This window comes from Rhipicephalus microplus, chromosome 3 (genome assembly GCF_043290135.1).
Source record: "Rhipicephalus microplus isolate Deutch F79 chromosome 3, USDA_Rmic, whole genome shotgun sequence".
Taxonomy (NCBI): domain Eukaryota; kingdom Metazoa; phylum Arthropoda; class Arachnida; order Ixodida; family Ixodidae; genus Rhipicephalus; species Rhipicephalus microplus.
This window is the reverse complement of record NC_134702.1, coordinates 182,003,468-182,020,072: the sequence shown is the minus strand read 5'-3', so window position 1 is coordinate 182,020,072 and position 16,605 is coordinate 182,003,468.

Genomic DNA, 16,605 nt, shown 5'->3' with positions numbered 1-16,605 from the left:
TCTCGTAACGTGACAACCTGCACTACACTTCCCTCTCTTCTCCCCAATCCAGTGAACTACAAATATCCTCAATACCTGGTCGGGCATATCCTTATCACCAAGAGGACTGGATAAATCATAATTTGAAATCTAGAAATTCAGTAAAGAGTAACGATCTGCTGGAGCATTATGTGTAACGAGTTCGTATACGATGGACAATGTTATAACCGGCCCCCGCGGCTGAGCCGCGCCCCGAAATGCACGAACAGAGTGGCCAGGGCAAAAAGCGAGCGTTTATTGTCCGGCTTGGGTTTTTAAAGGAACGAAAGGTAAGGGAAGGGAAAGAGGGAGATAAGATAGAAGGCGCGCGCAGCGTAGACTGGCAGCGCTTGTTTAGCGGTGTCGAACAGTTCGTGGCAGACAACTAATTGAATTGCGTACAAAATGGCAACAAAACGAAAAAAAAATCAAGCGTGGCTCGGGCATCACATACCACAAAGTCTGGTGGGATGGGGGAAAGCCTGCTTAAGCTCTCTATTTCTAGGAAAAAATAGACCACAGTAAGTAGGTTTCAGTAATTATTAGTATAATATAACAGGTGCTGTGTAATGTTATATATGCATATAAAGCTAAGTGATTGCAGTTTTGAATGATATTACCTTAAAAAGTAATAAGGGTTAGGTTGAAGTAATATTTAAGAAGAATTAGACAGATATCCCACGCCTTCTGCGGACCGGTATCAGCTGAAGCGGTCGGCGAGTAATTCCACATAAGTAAGACATCACAAGGTTTATTGACATGTTTTTGTAAGTGTAATATTGTGAAGGAAAATCAGCGGAAAAATTTGACGGGTAAATGATACACGACACAGGCACTGAACTCGCAACGTTTTTAGTTGTGATTGCAGCAACTGTGTCGTGCCTCCCTCTCGTTTGTTTTTTAGGGGCGAAACTCCTTATAGCGACAACCGTTCGTCTCCCGTAGTATGTAACAAGTATAACATTTTGACCTCCGAGGTGGTGCCGGTGAAAGACTTGTTCTGTGCGTTGTTGAACAATAAAAGATAGTGCTCAATGTACATGTCAATGGCTGCTAATGGGGAATGAGAGACAGGAGCATTTGGCTTTTAGTTAACGCGCAGGTTGCGATCACCATTAGCAGCCATTGGCATGTACATTGAGCACTATCTGACAAGAAAGGGTTGCTACGTTATACACGCTGGGTGTTACCTCCTTAGCTTTAGAAAGGTTTAGCGAGCGTTGAGCCGCAGTGCCATGAATACAATGAACTTGTATATACCATGAATGAACTCGAGGTGGTTAAAAATGGGAAGTAGATACGAAGCGCAAGCCGTAAGAAAGTAAAAGCCGAATTCTCCGCCTCTCATTTCCCATTAGCAGCCATTGGCATGTACATTGAGCACTATCTGACTGAAAAAGTTTGCTACGTCATACTCGCTGGGCGTAACTTCCTTGGTTTTCAAAAGGTTTAGCGAGCGTTCGGCCGCAGTGCCATGAATACAGTGAACTAGTATATACCATGAACTCGAGGTGGTTAAAGGTGGGAAGTGGACCCGAAGCGCAAGCCGTAAGAAAGTGTGCGTGTGCCACCTCTCGTTCAGTCCTTGGAATGTCCGCTGGATGGTGGTGCTTCTATATGGGGAATATATGATGAAAAGATGCGAGATGGTGGTACTTGGAGTGTTGAATAGATGGACGAACGGACACATAGACAGATGCATGGATGGACGCATGAACGGACACAGGGGTGGCTGCATGGACGAACGCAGGGACGGACGCACGAACAGACGCACGCACGGACGGGCTGATGGACGCATGGACGGTCACACTGACAGACGCATGGACGGACGGAAGCAAGAACGAATGGACGGACGAATTCTTCGCCCCACTCCCCATCATTCACTCCATGGATATGCTGCCATTTTTTTAGCGCTGTTTTTTCTTCACAGCGATCAACCACCCCGACTGTTGTGTGCTGTGATTTTATACTGTCGTCGTCGATTGGCGTAGTGAGAGAAAAGGGGAGAGAGTGATTTGGGGAAAAGAAAATCAGAAAAAGGGTACTGCTATTTTAAAGACAATAGTGTTGATTGGGGACCTTCCACGCAAAAACTTTGGTCTGTCTGTCTGTTCACCGTTACCGCGAACAAGGTACTCTAAAGAGCACCAGCCATTACCCCGAAGGGCCGACCCCATCCGCAGCGCCCACCAATGTTGCTCAAGATTCAGCCTTCATACGTGTGCGATTGTCAATAAAAAGGAATTATTGCGCATATCTGAGGCACTATAACAACAAATATGTATTCTGCATGTTCGTGTTTTACTAAAAAAGGCATACATAGGTAATTCTAGGTACCGTGGCGCTTATCACACTGCGCTGACCATGCAACACTTGCACGAAAAAGCGAGCGTTTCCAACGCTTTGCTAAGACGACACGGTGGTGGCACCTACCCGTCGCCTTGCGTTCTACACCTTATCACCTCTAAGATGGGCGCGCACACCCGTCTTAGAGCCATGACGGGCATGTGCGCCCGTCTCCGGGCCATGCGCTTTGTTTTCCAAAAAGAACTGCTAGATGGCGCTAATGTCTCACGTGTGACGTGACTTGATGCGCTCATTCGTCTCCGCTGCTCGCTCGAGGCACTCTAAAACAGCGCCTCCGGAATACCATTCACCGATTTTCTTGCGCAGAACATCAAATAAGTGTTTCCTTCACTCTCTCCACACGCAAGACTATCTTCTTTCGAGGGCATTTGCAGATTATATGCAGATACCGGGCCAGTTTTTTTGTTCCTGTTGTCGGGCGCACTGCTCGCAGACGTCAGCACGAGACAAAGCGTTCAGCTACAGGAGGAGGAGGAGGAGGAAGAAACTTTATTCAGAAAAAAAAATTTTTTTTGAAATGCAGGCAGTTTGGTCGGGCCCTCAGTCCAGGGCTCCGCTGGCACGAGCGGCTCGCTGGACCTGGTCAAGCAAAGCTATTTGGCTCTGCTTGTCCTCGTCCGCAAGCCATGCCTCCCACTGCCTGTGAAGCATGTGTGGTTGCTTCGTGATGTGTGGGCTGTCGATGTGTGTGGGCCTCTGGGTGCACTCCCATGTTATGTGGCTGAGTGTTGGTACTTGTGAACACCACGGACAGGTGTCTTTATATCTTGCGGGATATATTCTACTTAGATGGTACAAATTGGGAAAGCTATTGGTTTGTATTCGTCTCCAATCCCTGCTTTGTTGGCTATCCAAGTCCTTATGTGGAAGCCCATATTCCTTTCGTTGTTTCCTTTGTTGGAGGAGGATGTCACGCGAATTGGAAAGAGGTTCAACGTCGTGGCCTGCCGTCGCTCGGTTGGTGATGCCTCGAGCTATACGGTCTGCCACGACGTTCCCCTCCAAACCTTCGTGAGCAGGACACCATACAATGTGATGGTCTCCTGTTATGGGTTTATTCAAAAATTTATACGCTATTTTAGGTAGCGTTCCTCGGAGAAACATTCGGCATGCCGCCTGTGAATCGGAGAGCACAACCACTGATTCTCCCCTGATTTCTGCGTTGGATATGGCTATGGCTATTGCTGCCGCCTCTGCCACTCGTGTGAAACAAGTTTTAACCGACGCCATTGTGGTGTGATTTTGTGCTACAATTGCCACTACATGTGACCCTCTGCTCGCTTTACTTACGTCTGTAAAGACGGCTTCTGAGCTATTCTGAAATGCTTTGCGTAAGGAGTCTGCTCTCGCTTTCCTCCTTCCTGCGTGATACGTCGGATGCATATTTCTGGGAATAGGCGCTACAGTTAAATGTGTGCGTTTTTCCGCATCTATTAGCACCGTTTCCTCGTCACAATATAACGGTCGCAATGTATATCCCATCTTTTCCAGAATTCTTCTCCCATGATAGCTTGAATTGAGCCTTTCCTTTTGAGATAAAAGCACCGCATTCGCATACTCCTCAAAGGTATTGTATATGCCCAATTTCTCTACCCTCTCGGTTTTGGCATTTTCCGGAATCCCCAATGCTGCTTTGAATGCTTTCCTTATTATTGTGTTTATTTGCTTTGTCTCCTGGTTTGTCATTGTCTGGTACGGTAGCGCGTACGTAACTCGGCTGATCACAAATGCATGAACGAGTGCAATGGTTTCTTTCTCCTCTAGTCCCATTTCGCTATTTGCTATCCGCCTGATCATCCGGGCCACATTCGCCGTGGTTCCCCGTAGCCTTTGTAGTGTGTGTGACGTTCCCGAATTTCCTTGTATCCACATGCCAAGCACACGTATTACATCTGCCTCCCTGATTTGTCTCCCATCCAGCAGTACTGCTACCGGTATTAAGTCCTTTTTCTTTGCGTATCTTGCCCTAATTCTAACCATTTCAGTTTTTTCCGGCGAGCATTGCATTCCTGCAGCTGTCACGAAAGCTTGTATTTTATCTACTGCCTCCTGGAGGGCGTTTTCTTTGTCCGCATAAGAGCCACCCTTTGTCCATAAGGTGACATCGTCTGCGTAAAGAGCTGCTCCTAGACCTTTTATATTTTCCAGCTCACATGCGAGCTTTCTCAGGCCGATATTAAATAGTATCGGGGATAGCATGGCTCCCTGGGGGGTGCCTCTATTTGGGTAGTCGAAGGTTTCAGATGTAACCGAGCCTAAAGAAATGGTAGCTTTCCTGCTTGTCAGAAATGACCGGACATACTCATATATTCGTTGGCCGCAGTTAATCGATTCGAGGCCTTCCATTATCACCTTGTGTGATATTGTATCGAATGCTTTCTTGATATCTAGTGCTAGTACGAATTCGTCGCTTGAACCTCTGTTTGGGTTCATGACGTCATTTTGCAACAGCAGGAAAACATCCTGGGCCGATACATGTGGTCGGAAACCGAACATATTCACTGGTAGCAGACCCTCTCTCTCTACATAGTCTGTCAATCTAGTCAATATTGTTTTTTCAAAAAGCTTACCCAAGCATGAGGTAAGGGAGATTGGTCGGAGGTTCTTAATATCTCTTGGTTTCCCTGGTTTTGGTATTAACATGATGTTTGAGTCCTTCCATTCTACTGGAAGGTTTCCTCCATCTACCCATACCTTTTCATTAAAGAAATCCGTGATTCGTCGAAGGGCCGCATCACTCAAATTTCTAAGCATAGAGTTTGTTATTTTGTCTCGTCCTGGGGCGGTATTCTTTTTGAAAGACTGGGCCGCCGCATAAACCTCTTCAAATGTTATGGGAGCGTCTAACTCTGGTTGTTCTTTTCCTGCATATTTGCCATGTACCACTTCACATGCGTCTTGTCCGACATATAATTTCTTGACTTCGTAGATAAGTGCGTCATCGCTACCTTTAAATTCATTCTCCAGAATTCTTAAAGCCCTGTTCGTCATTGTTTTTGTTGCCCCTGGATCGATCATACTCCTCAGGATGTGCCAGGTCTTTTTGGTTCCTAACGTCCCTCTAAGTGAGTTACTAAATTGTCTCCAGTTACTTTTATTTAGTTGACGTGCGTAGTCATTGGCTTCCTGTGACAACTGAGCTATCCTTATCTTCAATTTGCGATTAAGCTTTTGCTTCCGCCATCGCTTTGTGAGGCTTCTCCGCGCGTCCCACAAATGTAGCAGGTGCTTGTCGACTGCTGGGATTTCCACGCTTGTTTCTATTTCCTTTGTCACTTTCCTGTGTGCCTCCTTTATCTGTGTCACCCAGTTACCTAGATCTATTATTTCTCCTTGGTCTCCTACGTTCTCCCTAAATTTGTTCCAATCAGATATTGTCGCTTTCCCCATTCTTCTTGTCGTGGCGGCATTAATAGTTATTCCGAGAATGTAGTGGTCGCTGCCCAAGTTTTCTCCGAGGTGCGCCCATGAGACGTTTCCTTCAGAATTTGTAAACGTTAAGTCCGGTGACGTGTCTTTTGTTAAGCTATTCCCGACCCGTGTCGGTAGGTCTGGTTGTGTAAGTTGGCAGAGATCATACCGTTCAACAAGGTCTACAAGGAGTTTGCCCTTAGGGCTGTCCTGCTTATATCCCCAATTTCTGTGTGGCGCATTAAAATCCCCCATGATAACTAACCTGTCTTTCTCTTTCAATAAACCCATCGCATGTGCTATAATGTTCTCAAAGTCGGCTCGTCTCTCCTTAGGTGGGCTATATATATTGACCCCCACTGTTTTTGGTCCTCCACGTTTTTTGGGCCACACTGTTATTATCTGGTGTTGCACTGCCTCATTGCTCACGTAGCTGACACACAATGCGATATCTTTTTTGGTAAATGTCGCCACTTGTGGGTACTTTGGGTTAACATGTCTTATGTACCCTCTCAGATTTATCTGAAATTTGCCTACTTCCTGAAGGCAGATTATATCAGGAGGGATTGGAGATGCTCCAATAAATTGTTTGAAATTTTCAAGTTTTGTTCTCAATGAGCAGCAGTTCCACTGCCATATTTCCGTTTGCTCGGTCTTTTTATTGTTACGGTGTCTAGCCATGATTGGTATTCTCGGAATCTGTTATTCCACTTTCTTTAGGTTGTCTGGTGGGGGCACCCGGGCTCTGACAAGATCTCTTGCGAGGATTCTGCGCCTGACTCAAGTCGCTTATGGTGCGTTCCATCTGGCCTAGTTTGGCAAAAACAAGTTGAATTTGTTGAACTAGGAACGCTATCGGCGGTGTTTGTGGTGGTTGCGTTGCCACGGGCTGCGCAACGGGCTGCGAGACAACAGGTGTGCTCGCCGGGCTTTGTGTGTTGCTCGACTGGTTTAGTAGTGACTCCAGGCGCGCCATTCGAGACTTAACCTCCTGTAGTTCTGTTCTAAGTCGTCTGTTTTCAGCTACTACCCGCTTGTATTCTGGGTGTTCTGTGATCGTTGGTGTAACGGGTTTATGTTTGGTAGTGGGAGATACGGCTTGCGCATAGCTTACCGCGTCCGCCTGTGGGTTGCTATGTGCAGGACACGCCCCCGGTGGCTTGCTTCTCGGAAGGGCTTGCGCGTTCGGATTGTCCTGGGAGATTGCTCTCGGCATCGAAGTCGACTTTGGATGCCGCTGTCCTGGTTGTCCTGTCTCCACGGCGCGGTTTTTCGACGGCGTGCGGGTTCTGGAACGGCTCTTTCGGGTCCCGCCTCGTCCGTACTCCCATTCTGATTCCTCTTCCTCCGACTGAAACCAGCGAGGGGCTGGCTTATGTGGTTTTTTGGGTGGTTTCGCTGCTTGCTTGCGAATAGGCTTGAGGCGTTTCAGACAACTGCGGTCTCCAGTGATATGGTTTCCCGTGCAAATTGCGCATGTCGGAGTGCAATTATGGTTTACTTCGGGGTTGCGCATTCCACAGGTATGGCACACGGGTGAGTCTGGCTGCGGACACACGTCGGTGCGGTGGCCAACCGCCCCACACGCCCGGCAGAATTGGACGGTGTTACGAAAAGGAATACACTCCTTCTCACCTCCTCTGTAGTAAACATATCTTGGTAGAATGTCCCCGAAGAAAGTCAAGACGGCACTCTGAGAGTCTCCCAACATCCGAGCGTCGACCAGCGTCACGCTCTGGGTGCGAAAACGGATGCTCGCTTTGATGGTCTCAGACGGGGTGTGCGGCTCTATACCGTGAATAACACCTTTTTTGGTTCCTTCACCTGCCGTAACGTAGACGTTGACCGGGTGTGGTCTTCCGTTGATATTCAAAGACGTGACGCCTCTCATCGCCATCGCGACGGTCGTGTCTGGAGTCGACGCTAGCGCAATGTTGGACCCCGGTCGGATGCGGAGAATAAACTGATCCCACCTGACTTTTCCTTGGCAAGCCTCCACTATAGCGTCGGAGATCGCTTGGGTGGTCACATTCTTCAGAGGCAGTCCCTGGTGAGGTCGGAAGACTACTTTCAGATCGTCCTTGGGTAGTGCTGGGGGCCTCCGTCTTGTAGGTCGACCCCGGCGCTTTGGCTGGTTGTCCGTCGTAGGTCTGCTGCCTGCGGAGAAGTCCCCTCCTTGTTGAAATTTCCGCTCCTTCGCCTGTTTCTTCTTCGCTCTGAGCGATTGGGATATTTGCCATCCCTCCTCTGTGCGGTCGGTCTCCGTTGGGGCGGAAAAATCTGCGGCGGCGTGCGTGGACGCCGCGTTGCAGTTCCCAGGCAGTGCTGCTTCATCCCGGTTTTGCGCGGCAAAGTCCATGACTTCTTCACCCAAACCTGGTTCGGATTGTCGTACGGACGCTGTTTGGGACTCCCCAGTCGAGTCCATAGCCGTCAGCAACCGCGGCAACGCCGTGGTTGTCGTCTTCGGGCGAGCGTCTCCCGGCGTCGCGCCGCCGCTCCTCTACTGGACGCTAGAGGTAGCGAAGGCTCCACACGGGCGAACGAAGAAGTGGCCGTAAAAACAAGAAAAATGGTCCGATTTCAGTGAAACTGGAGTCCACCGATACCGGAGCATCTCCCCTACACGCCTGTGGCAATTTCTGGACGATTCAAGGGTTGAACCATACAGAAAAGACAAGAACATACGGAGCTCGATGTGCACGCGTCTGCACTCATCGGCATCCCAGCAGCGTCTCCTCAGCTACAGGTATGGCGAGGTCTGCAGAAACCGCAAACTGCGCGGACGCTCGCAGGGTTGGTATCTCCGACTGTGCGGGAAAAAAGGAAGCCCCCCGACGTTGTAGCAGGAGGCCCGAGCCCGTGATAGCGGCTCGCTATGATGCGTCGGCGTCGTTTAGTAGCAACAACAGGGCAAGAGCAAGTGATGTCCTCCAGTGTTCACCGCAGGCAAAACCGCACTTAGCATCGCCATCTGCAGCTTGCTGAGCGCGCTCTCGCATAATAGAGGGGTCTTTTTCAGCTAGTTCTTTGAGCGCCGCGTCGATGATAATAAGGGAGGAGCCCTTGAGGTGGCTGGGCTGTCGCACGTAGTCGTCGCGTGGTCTAGTGCAGGCAAGCCCACATATAAGAATATAAAAAAAGAGAGAGAAAGCGCCAAATAAAAAGGGGAAAAATAGTAAGAAAAGTAGAGAAAATCAAGGAAGAGAAATATAAATGTAGAGGAAGAAACAAAGAGAAATGGATAGTGAAGACAGAATAAACAAAAAGGAGAAACGGGAAGAACGATAGGAGAAAAAAGAAGGGAAGAAGAACAGAAACAGGAAAGGCTGACCAGCTCCGCTATTTTTTCAGGCTTCCCTATAGACAAATTCCACCGGACTTACGCCATGAAATTGCGGTGGCGCTGTCTTGGTAGCCAAAAGACGCTCTGCCTACCGCAGGATCTGCTGGGTTTTCAACGGTGCATGTGGTGTTCTCAGTCAAGCAACGAGGAAAGAAAAAAAAATAAACGGTATGCCGACGAACTGCGTCCCGGTTGCATGTGAGTCGTGTTTCACAGGTTAGTTTTCTATGTTGGCGCACATCGCAGCCCTCAGTGCTAATGGCGGAAGTTACGTGCGGACTTCGCTATAATTTTACCCATAATGTCGACATCGGCCTCCTGTGTTTACAAACATGAAATGGGTGTATAGTGTTAAGCTGCCCTAATTTTTTCCATTAAGAAGTGTGAACCGTTCGCTTTTAGTCCTATTTTTTCTTCAATCTGGCCGTCGTTCACGCTGTTTGTCTCATTCTCACGCGCTTGGTTATTTCCATGTGACCGGGCTTCGTTCGCAAAAACTGTGAAACGCTTATGACCGTATGCCACAGGGTGCTCTGAAATACTTGGGCGCCTACGTCTTTATTTTAGAACGTTATGATAAATTTGCTGGCATGGCACTTGATTTTGAACTTATTCAAGAGGTAACGCGAGCGCCAGCGATAACGCGGGAATGTTCGGTCACAGATGGGCAAAATAGGACGTGTTTAACCGATCACAAACCTCGTCACGATCGTAGGTGTTTTTTTTTTCGAACCCAACTTCTCGCAAGAAAGTGTTCAAATTTTACGGACTCACGTTTTTTTTTTCCTGTCGCAATCACTTGACGTGTAGCCGCCTTGTTCATTCAAGTATCGGGCAAAAAGTTGAAGCCACCAACTCACAAACTTCCTGACGGATCGTGATACTATAGGAGCAGTAAGCAAGGATTACAACCCCGTTATGTGCTCCTTTTTCTGACAACATGCCCAAGGTCTTGACGTTAACGGTAGGAAAGATGGTAGTCACCGTGACGCCTACATCAATTATGCTACAGCAACTAAGGAGTCGAAAACCTTCCGTGGATCGTCTCTTCAGGACGTGGAAAGCTGATCAGAAGGACACAACTCAGCCCCGTCGCGGTGGTCTAGTGGCTTAGGCACTCGGCTGCTGACCCGCAGGCCGCGGGGTCAAACCCCGGCTGCGGCTGCTGCATTTTCGATGGAGGCGAAAATGCTGTATGCCCATGCGCTCAAATTTCAACGCACGTTAAAGAACCCCAGGTGGTCCCGATTCCCTGAGTCCTCAACTTCGGCATCTCTCAAATATATGGTGATTTCGGGATGTTAAACCTAACATATCATCATCATCAGCATCATCATAATCATCATCAGCGCACAATTTTGTCTCCGTTTTCTACAGCTAGAGCACAGAATACAGGCTGCAGCCTATGTGTTGCACCTTGGGAAAAAAAAAAGCTGTAGCATGGTGAATCAAGGGTGACTGAGTGCTTACGGCACCGCCCCCCCACCTCCGAAAAAAGTGGTGCGAACACAGACGCAATAAAGATGTCAAGACACCATAAAAGCCGAGTCACAACTGTAGAGGGGCACAACAGCGGAGTAGGAAAAAACTTATCTGCCCATGCCCATGCTAAAGGCAAACCTATCAATCTGGCACACAGATTGATAGGTTCACCTATGTTGTCTACGTGATAGACAACTCTTCAGACATTCCATTTTTTCCTTCATGAGGGTTAATCGGAGGTTGACTCACGCACGCGTTAGTCCTGTTTATTGATGTGTCATCCTCAATAACTAGACACGTTCCTCCATTCCTATGTCCGTACAAAACTACGCCCTTATCAAATTTTTGGCGGCTTACGTTCTCGACAATGTAAAAACAGACTAAAAGGTGAGCTTCCGGTTAGTGATCTTTCATGTTCCAATACTCTCTGGTTAATTGAGTGACACGTCTGCGAAACGTAAAAGCAGCCGCGCCTAAAAGGAATATTGAAATGATTACCTATACGGCTATGGTTTCGTTCGCTTCGCATATACCAAATTCGGCATTACTGGACGTGAATAGCTGACAAAGGCACGTGAGTGGAGTGAACTTGATAATCATTAGATGCGTGGCATGTAACAACATGACTATATGCTACGCTCATAATGCCCTTGCGGCCGTTTCGCTAGCTTCATGTGTATGAAATTCGGTATTACGTGACGCCAACGGACAACACAGGTAAATGAAACGTCCAAACATAATAAGCACAACATGCATGTCATGTAACAACATGTACACGCCACATTCATGATTCGCTCGCGGTCATTTTCCTAGCTTTACATATGCCGAATTTGGTATTACGTGACGTTGATAGACGACCAAGGTAAATGACAGGTGCAAACATGATAATCAGGGCATGCGTGTGATCTAAAAGTTGACTACATGCTACGCTCATAGCACGCTCGCGGCCGTTTCGCTAGCTCCACATATACTAAATTTCGCATCAGGTGACGTGAATAGATGACGAGGTTAAACGACACATACAAACATGATAATATTGGCACGGAAGTTGTGTACGGCATAATTTACCGCCACCTCGTAACGTTGTGCTGATTTTAAAGTGAGCTATCAACCTTCCTCATGCGTTCTTTGTGTATCACCGCTCCTCACCATACGTGCGATCTGCGAATTTTCCCCATTGCTTTCTGCAAGCATGCTCGTACTTAAACTAACGAATTTTGGGAAATATGCAGTGACAGTGGCCACTGCAACATGAGGATAGCCTACATATAAAAGACGCGTTGCCTGTGCGTGAAAGCTATCAATCATTTTATGTTCACTCGACTTGGTGAGGGATGATGCACTTAAGGCATGAATAAATGCTTACTCTCTCTGTCTCTCTCTGTGCTTCGCTCAGCTCTCTGTTCTTCTTCTGAGTCTAATACTTGCTTCGCTGCAGATTTATTGATTCATATGCAGGGGTTTAACGTCCGAAAACTACCATATATTTGAGAGACGCCGTATTGGAGACTCCGGGAATTTCGACCACCTGGGGTTCTTAAACTTGCATTAAAATCTGTGCCCACGGGCATACAGCGGTTTCGCCTCCATTGAAAATGCAGTTGCCGCAGCCGGAATACGATGCCGCGACCTGCGGATTAGCAGCTTAGTGCCTCAGTCACTGACCACCGCGGCGAGGCATTTCGCTGCAAGTTCTTGGTCACGACCTTCCTTCACAGAGATAGGCCGAGCTTTACAGGCGTGCAGCTCCTAATCATAAACTTAAGACTTTTCATGGAAGAGACAACCAAAAATTTCTGCCACATAAAACTTGACTTGCCTGAGAAGTACAAAGTCCGTTCTCGCAAGTGAGATAAATGTAAGAGTAAAAATTGACTGGGATCTGCATGTTACACTGCAAATGCCGTCAAAAGACGACAGTCTTGCGTCTGAAGGGAGTGAAGAAAACATTTTGTTGATGTTTTGCGCAAGAAAATCGGTGAATGGTTTTCTCAAGGCGCTGCGTTAGAGTGCCTCGAGCATGCAGCGGAGTTGAACGAGTGCATCGAGGCACGTTACAAACGAGCGCCATCTGGCAGTTATCTTCGAAAACGAAGGAAGGTGTGCGCAACGTTACTAGATTATTTACGTTGGGCGTGCGCGCCTGTGGAGAAACATGGGTGCCATTCTCGTAGGCGATAAGGTGTAGAACGTAAAGCGACGGGGACGTGCCACCACCGTATGGTTTCAGCAAAGCGTTGGTAACACTTGAATTTTTGAGCACCATGTTGCACTGTCAGCGCAGTGTTTTTAACGCTACGGTCCTTAGAATTACTTGCGTGGGCCTCCTCTGGTATAAAGGCACACATACGAAACCTGAACGTGTTGTTGCGGTACCTCAGATATGTGCAATGATTGCTTTTGAATTGACAATCGCACAATTATGACCACTTAATCTTGAGCAATAGTGGTGGGTGCTGCGGATGAGGTCAGCCGTTTGAGGTATCTTTAAAGCTGGACAAACAGACAAGTGCATAGACAGACAGACCAAAGTATTTCCTTCGAAGGTCCGCAAAAAGACTAACGTCTTTAAAAGACCACGTCGTAGTATCGGTGTCCACGCCCAAACACGGTCGCCAGGCCGTGTTTTGGTGTCGACATGAAGTCGCATCGTAGATTGTAATGGCTGCTGTCGGTTGCCTGCTGATTCTTGTTGCGTAGGCGGGTGAGTTTTCAGGATTCCTCGGCGCACTGAACGTAGACAGTCACGTCGACGTCCTGTTCGTCAGTGACATTGGGTATCATTGTATCGAGCGTTGTTTCCGGGATCCTTACATAGACCAAATTGTACGACGTTATCGGCCTCATTTCTTGGTTGGCCGTGTTGTGTGCGAAGATGACATTTGTAAGGATCGCACCCCACGTCTTGTGTTCGACGTCGATGTACATGACCAGCCTGTTGCCGATTTTCTTGTTTAGACGGTTAGTGAGGCTATTGTTCTGTGGGTAGTAGCCTACAGACTTACGAGGGCTTGTTTGGCTGTATCTCAAGATTGCCCGAATCAGCTCCACAGTAAAGCCCACGCCTCTGTCGGTAATAAAGATTTCTAGGGCGCCAAGCTTAAGCTTGGCACGACTAGAGCCCGCCATTTCAAACCCTGGCGTGACCTTATGACCGGAACTTGAAACCCGAGGTTGGATCAGGCCCACAGTGAAATATAGTTTGTACGGCCCACGGGCTGGGCTGGGCCCGGCTTATTGGGTAGGCCCGAGCCCGTGCAGTGCTTTAGCTCAAACCGCGACTCATGCCGTCAAAAGCATTCCTAATATGGCTTTTAAGCGCTTACTCAAGCGTGCCCAATTCCACATTTGTGATTCTACCTAATCAAAACAGTACACTTAGAAGCTTTACTATCAGTAAACACGTGCAAAGTCCAACATATATGCCTACGACTCCGCATGCATTAGTAATTGGCACTTGCAATAGGCGAAGCGGGACGCTCTACTATTCAGCCCATGCTCTTCAAAAATGAAGAAAAGTGCTTTCCTCTTGAAAACAACTTTCTGCCCTGTTTACTGACATCACGTGTTTTTTTTTTTTTTGTTCAGGAGCGTTGAACCACTGTCCAGCGACCTATTCTCGTCACACGTTGCTAACATCCTGTTATTGGGACTGATGTCCTGCCTGTCTGCTTGTTTGATGCATTCCTTAGACGAACAATATCGAGTTAAAACGATAGTAGTTTCCATACAGTGGTTGTTTTATTATGAGTTACCAAAGCTGTGTTTGATGGAAAATTCGTGCATTTCGGGACGGAATGTCCCGAAAAACTTTCATTTAGGCAACGTGCCGCTGTGTGTGCTGATATACCGCTGGCTTAATTGCTTGCATATATACAGCTGTGCATCACAACACTCAGTCACTTAGACAGCTTTCAAGCTGTAAAACATAAAAATGAAGAGTTATTTAAAACTAGCAGTTTTTAATGAGGTGCCTTCTACAATTGGCGACCGCAATTTATTGACTGTATAGTGTACATAAAATTCCACATAAAAATGGTCTGTTCTTCGGCTAAACGAATGTTTATCATACCTATCTAAATAGAAATTTGTGAACTTTTTCATTTATGAGCCTTTTTGCAGTTGATATTCTGACCATTACACTGACTCTTCCTTTTCCAAATGAGCACTGTCACCACGAAAAATTCCGAACATCCGTCCGCAAGTGCGGTGCGCGCTGCATGACTTTCACCCTTTAGCGTCATGCCGACGACCTGAATAGACAATTTCTGGTGTGATACTTTGTTTTTACAAAAATATAGAGCCTTTAAATACATGTGCACTAAGGTGCGCTACACGCACTCTGCGGCACTACGTTCTACCTAACGTGAGTTGACGTGTCCGCTTTAAAATTGATCACAACATTCTATGCAGTTATTTCTATAGTGCCTGTATGCCTTCACAAAATGTGTGCTGCAGTGTGACATGTCTTTAGCAAGAAAGAATGAATGATTCTTGATGTCAGAAGGTGCGACTAACACATCAGACTAAAATATAAGGAGGCAGGATGACATGCAACTAGCTACTGACGTGCTTTATAGTGAGAAAAACATGTGTGTTATAGTGAAAATGTAGTTATTCTTTATAAACCAATTGAGGTGATATTACAAGGTAAAACTACATTAACACATAGCACAACTATTACTCGTGTCGTAAAACAAAGGCCACCTCACCTTCCTGCAGATCAAGCGAAAAATAACTCGCGCAACTAATCTCCTGCCACCCGACGGGAGAGGCCTGACAATCACACCTGTAGATAGTTGTCAATAAACCATGCCCGTCGTCGGACAGGCATAACGGATCTGGCCGAAATATAATCACTTTGTATTTCTTCAACAGCATTATTACCGAATGCACAGCAATGGTTTTCAATCATATTACGTCTTTCTGAAAAATGTGGTTTGACTTCCATGCAAATGAATAATTGATTGGGTGTAAAGTACTTAGAGCGCTCACCATATGATTATGAGACACGCAGCACTGGAAGGCTCCGAAAAATTTTAACACTTGGGCTTCTTTAACATGCACCTAAATAGAAGATCCTGGGCCTCAAGCAGTTTCGCCTACATTGAAAATGCAGTCGCTGTGACCGGGATTCAATCACGTCATCTGCCCTGCCACAGTGGTCTAGTGGCTAAGGTACTCGGCTGCTGGGTTCGAATCCCAGCTGCGGTGGCTGCCTTTCCAATGGAGGCGGAAATGCTGTAGGCCCATGTGCTCAGATTTGGGTGCACGTTAAAGAACCCCAGGTGGTCGAAATTTCCGGAGCCCTCCACCACGACGTCTCTCAAAATCGTATGGTGGTTTTGGGATGTTAAACCCCACATATCAATCAATCACGTCATCTGCCGGTCAGTGGTCGGTAATTGAAACCACTAAACCACCTTGTTGGGCTCCACGAAAATCAATTGTGACGACAAACTGCTCATATATACATCGTTATTATATTCGCAACAAAATGTTTTACAGAAAAAAAGACGCTCTTCCTGTGTTCCTAGCGTATCTGTAGTGGGAGTCATACTCGCGAAGGGATGATTTAAATTTAGTACAATGAAGTAAAGTACGCTGCACGGCGGCTTTAAGTCGGCCTAAGTTCGCAAGGTGAGAGCTTCGAAGCCGTGCCTTTTTTATTGGAAATATGGACTTTCAAACAGTTAAGAAAAAAGCCAGGCGAGCTACCAGTCATGTGCCGTTGAGAGCTGGTAGGCTGTCAGGTGGTATTCTCCAGTGCTAAGAAAGTGCAACAGAACCCCACACTTGGTGATAGCGCGACACCCTAGCATGCAATGACAAAGTTTGATTTGAATGCGGATGTCGCACCATTCTCAATCGTATATATTTTTAAAACGGGTGCTGAACCTCGTAAAGAAATAAAAGAAAGAAGAGGTCTGGGGTGCGGCTTTACTGGCGACCACCCGGTGATGCACTTCTTCGCCAGAACA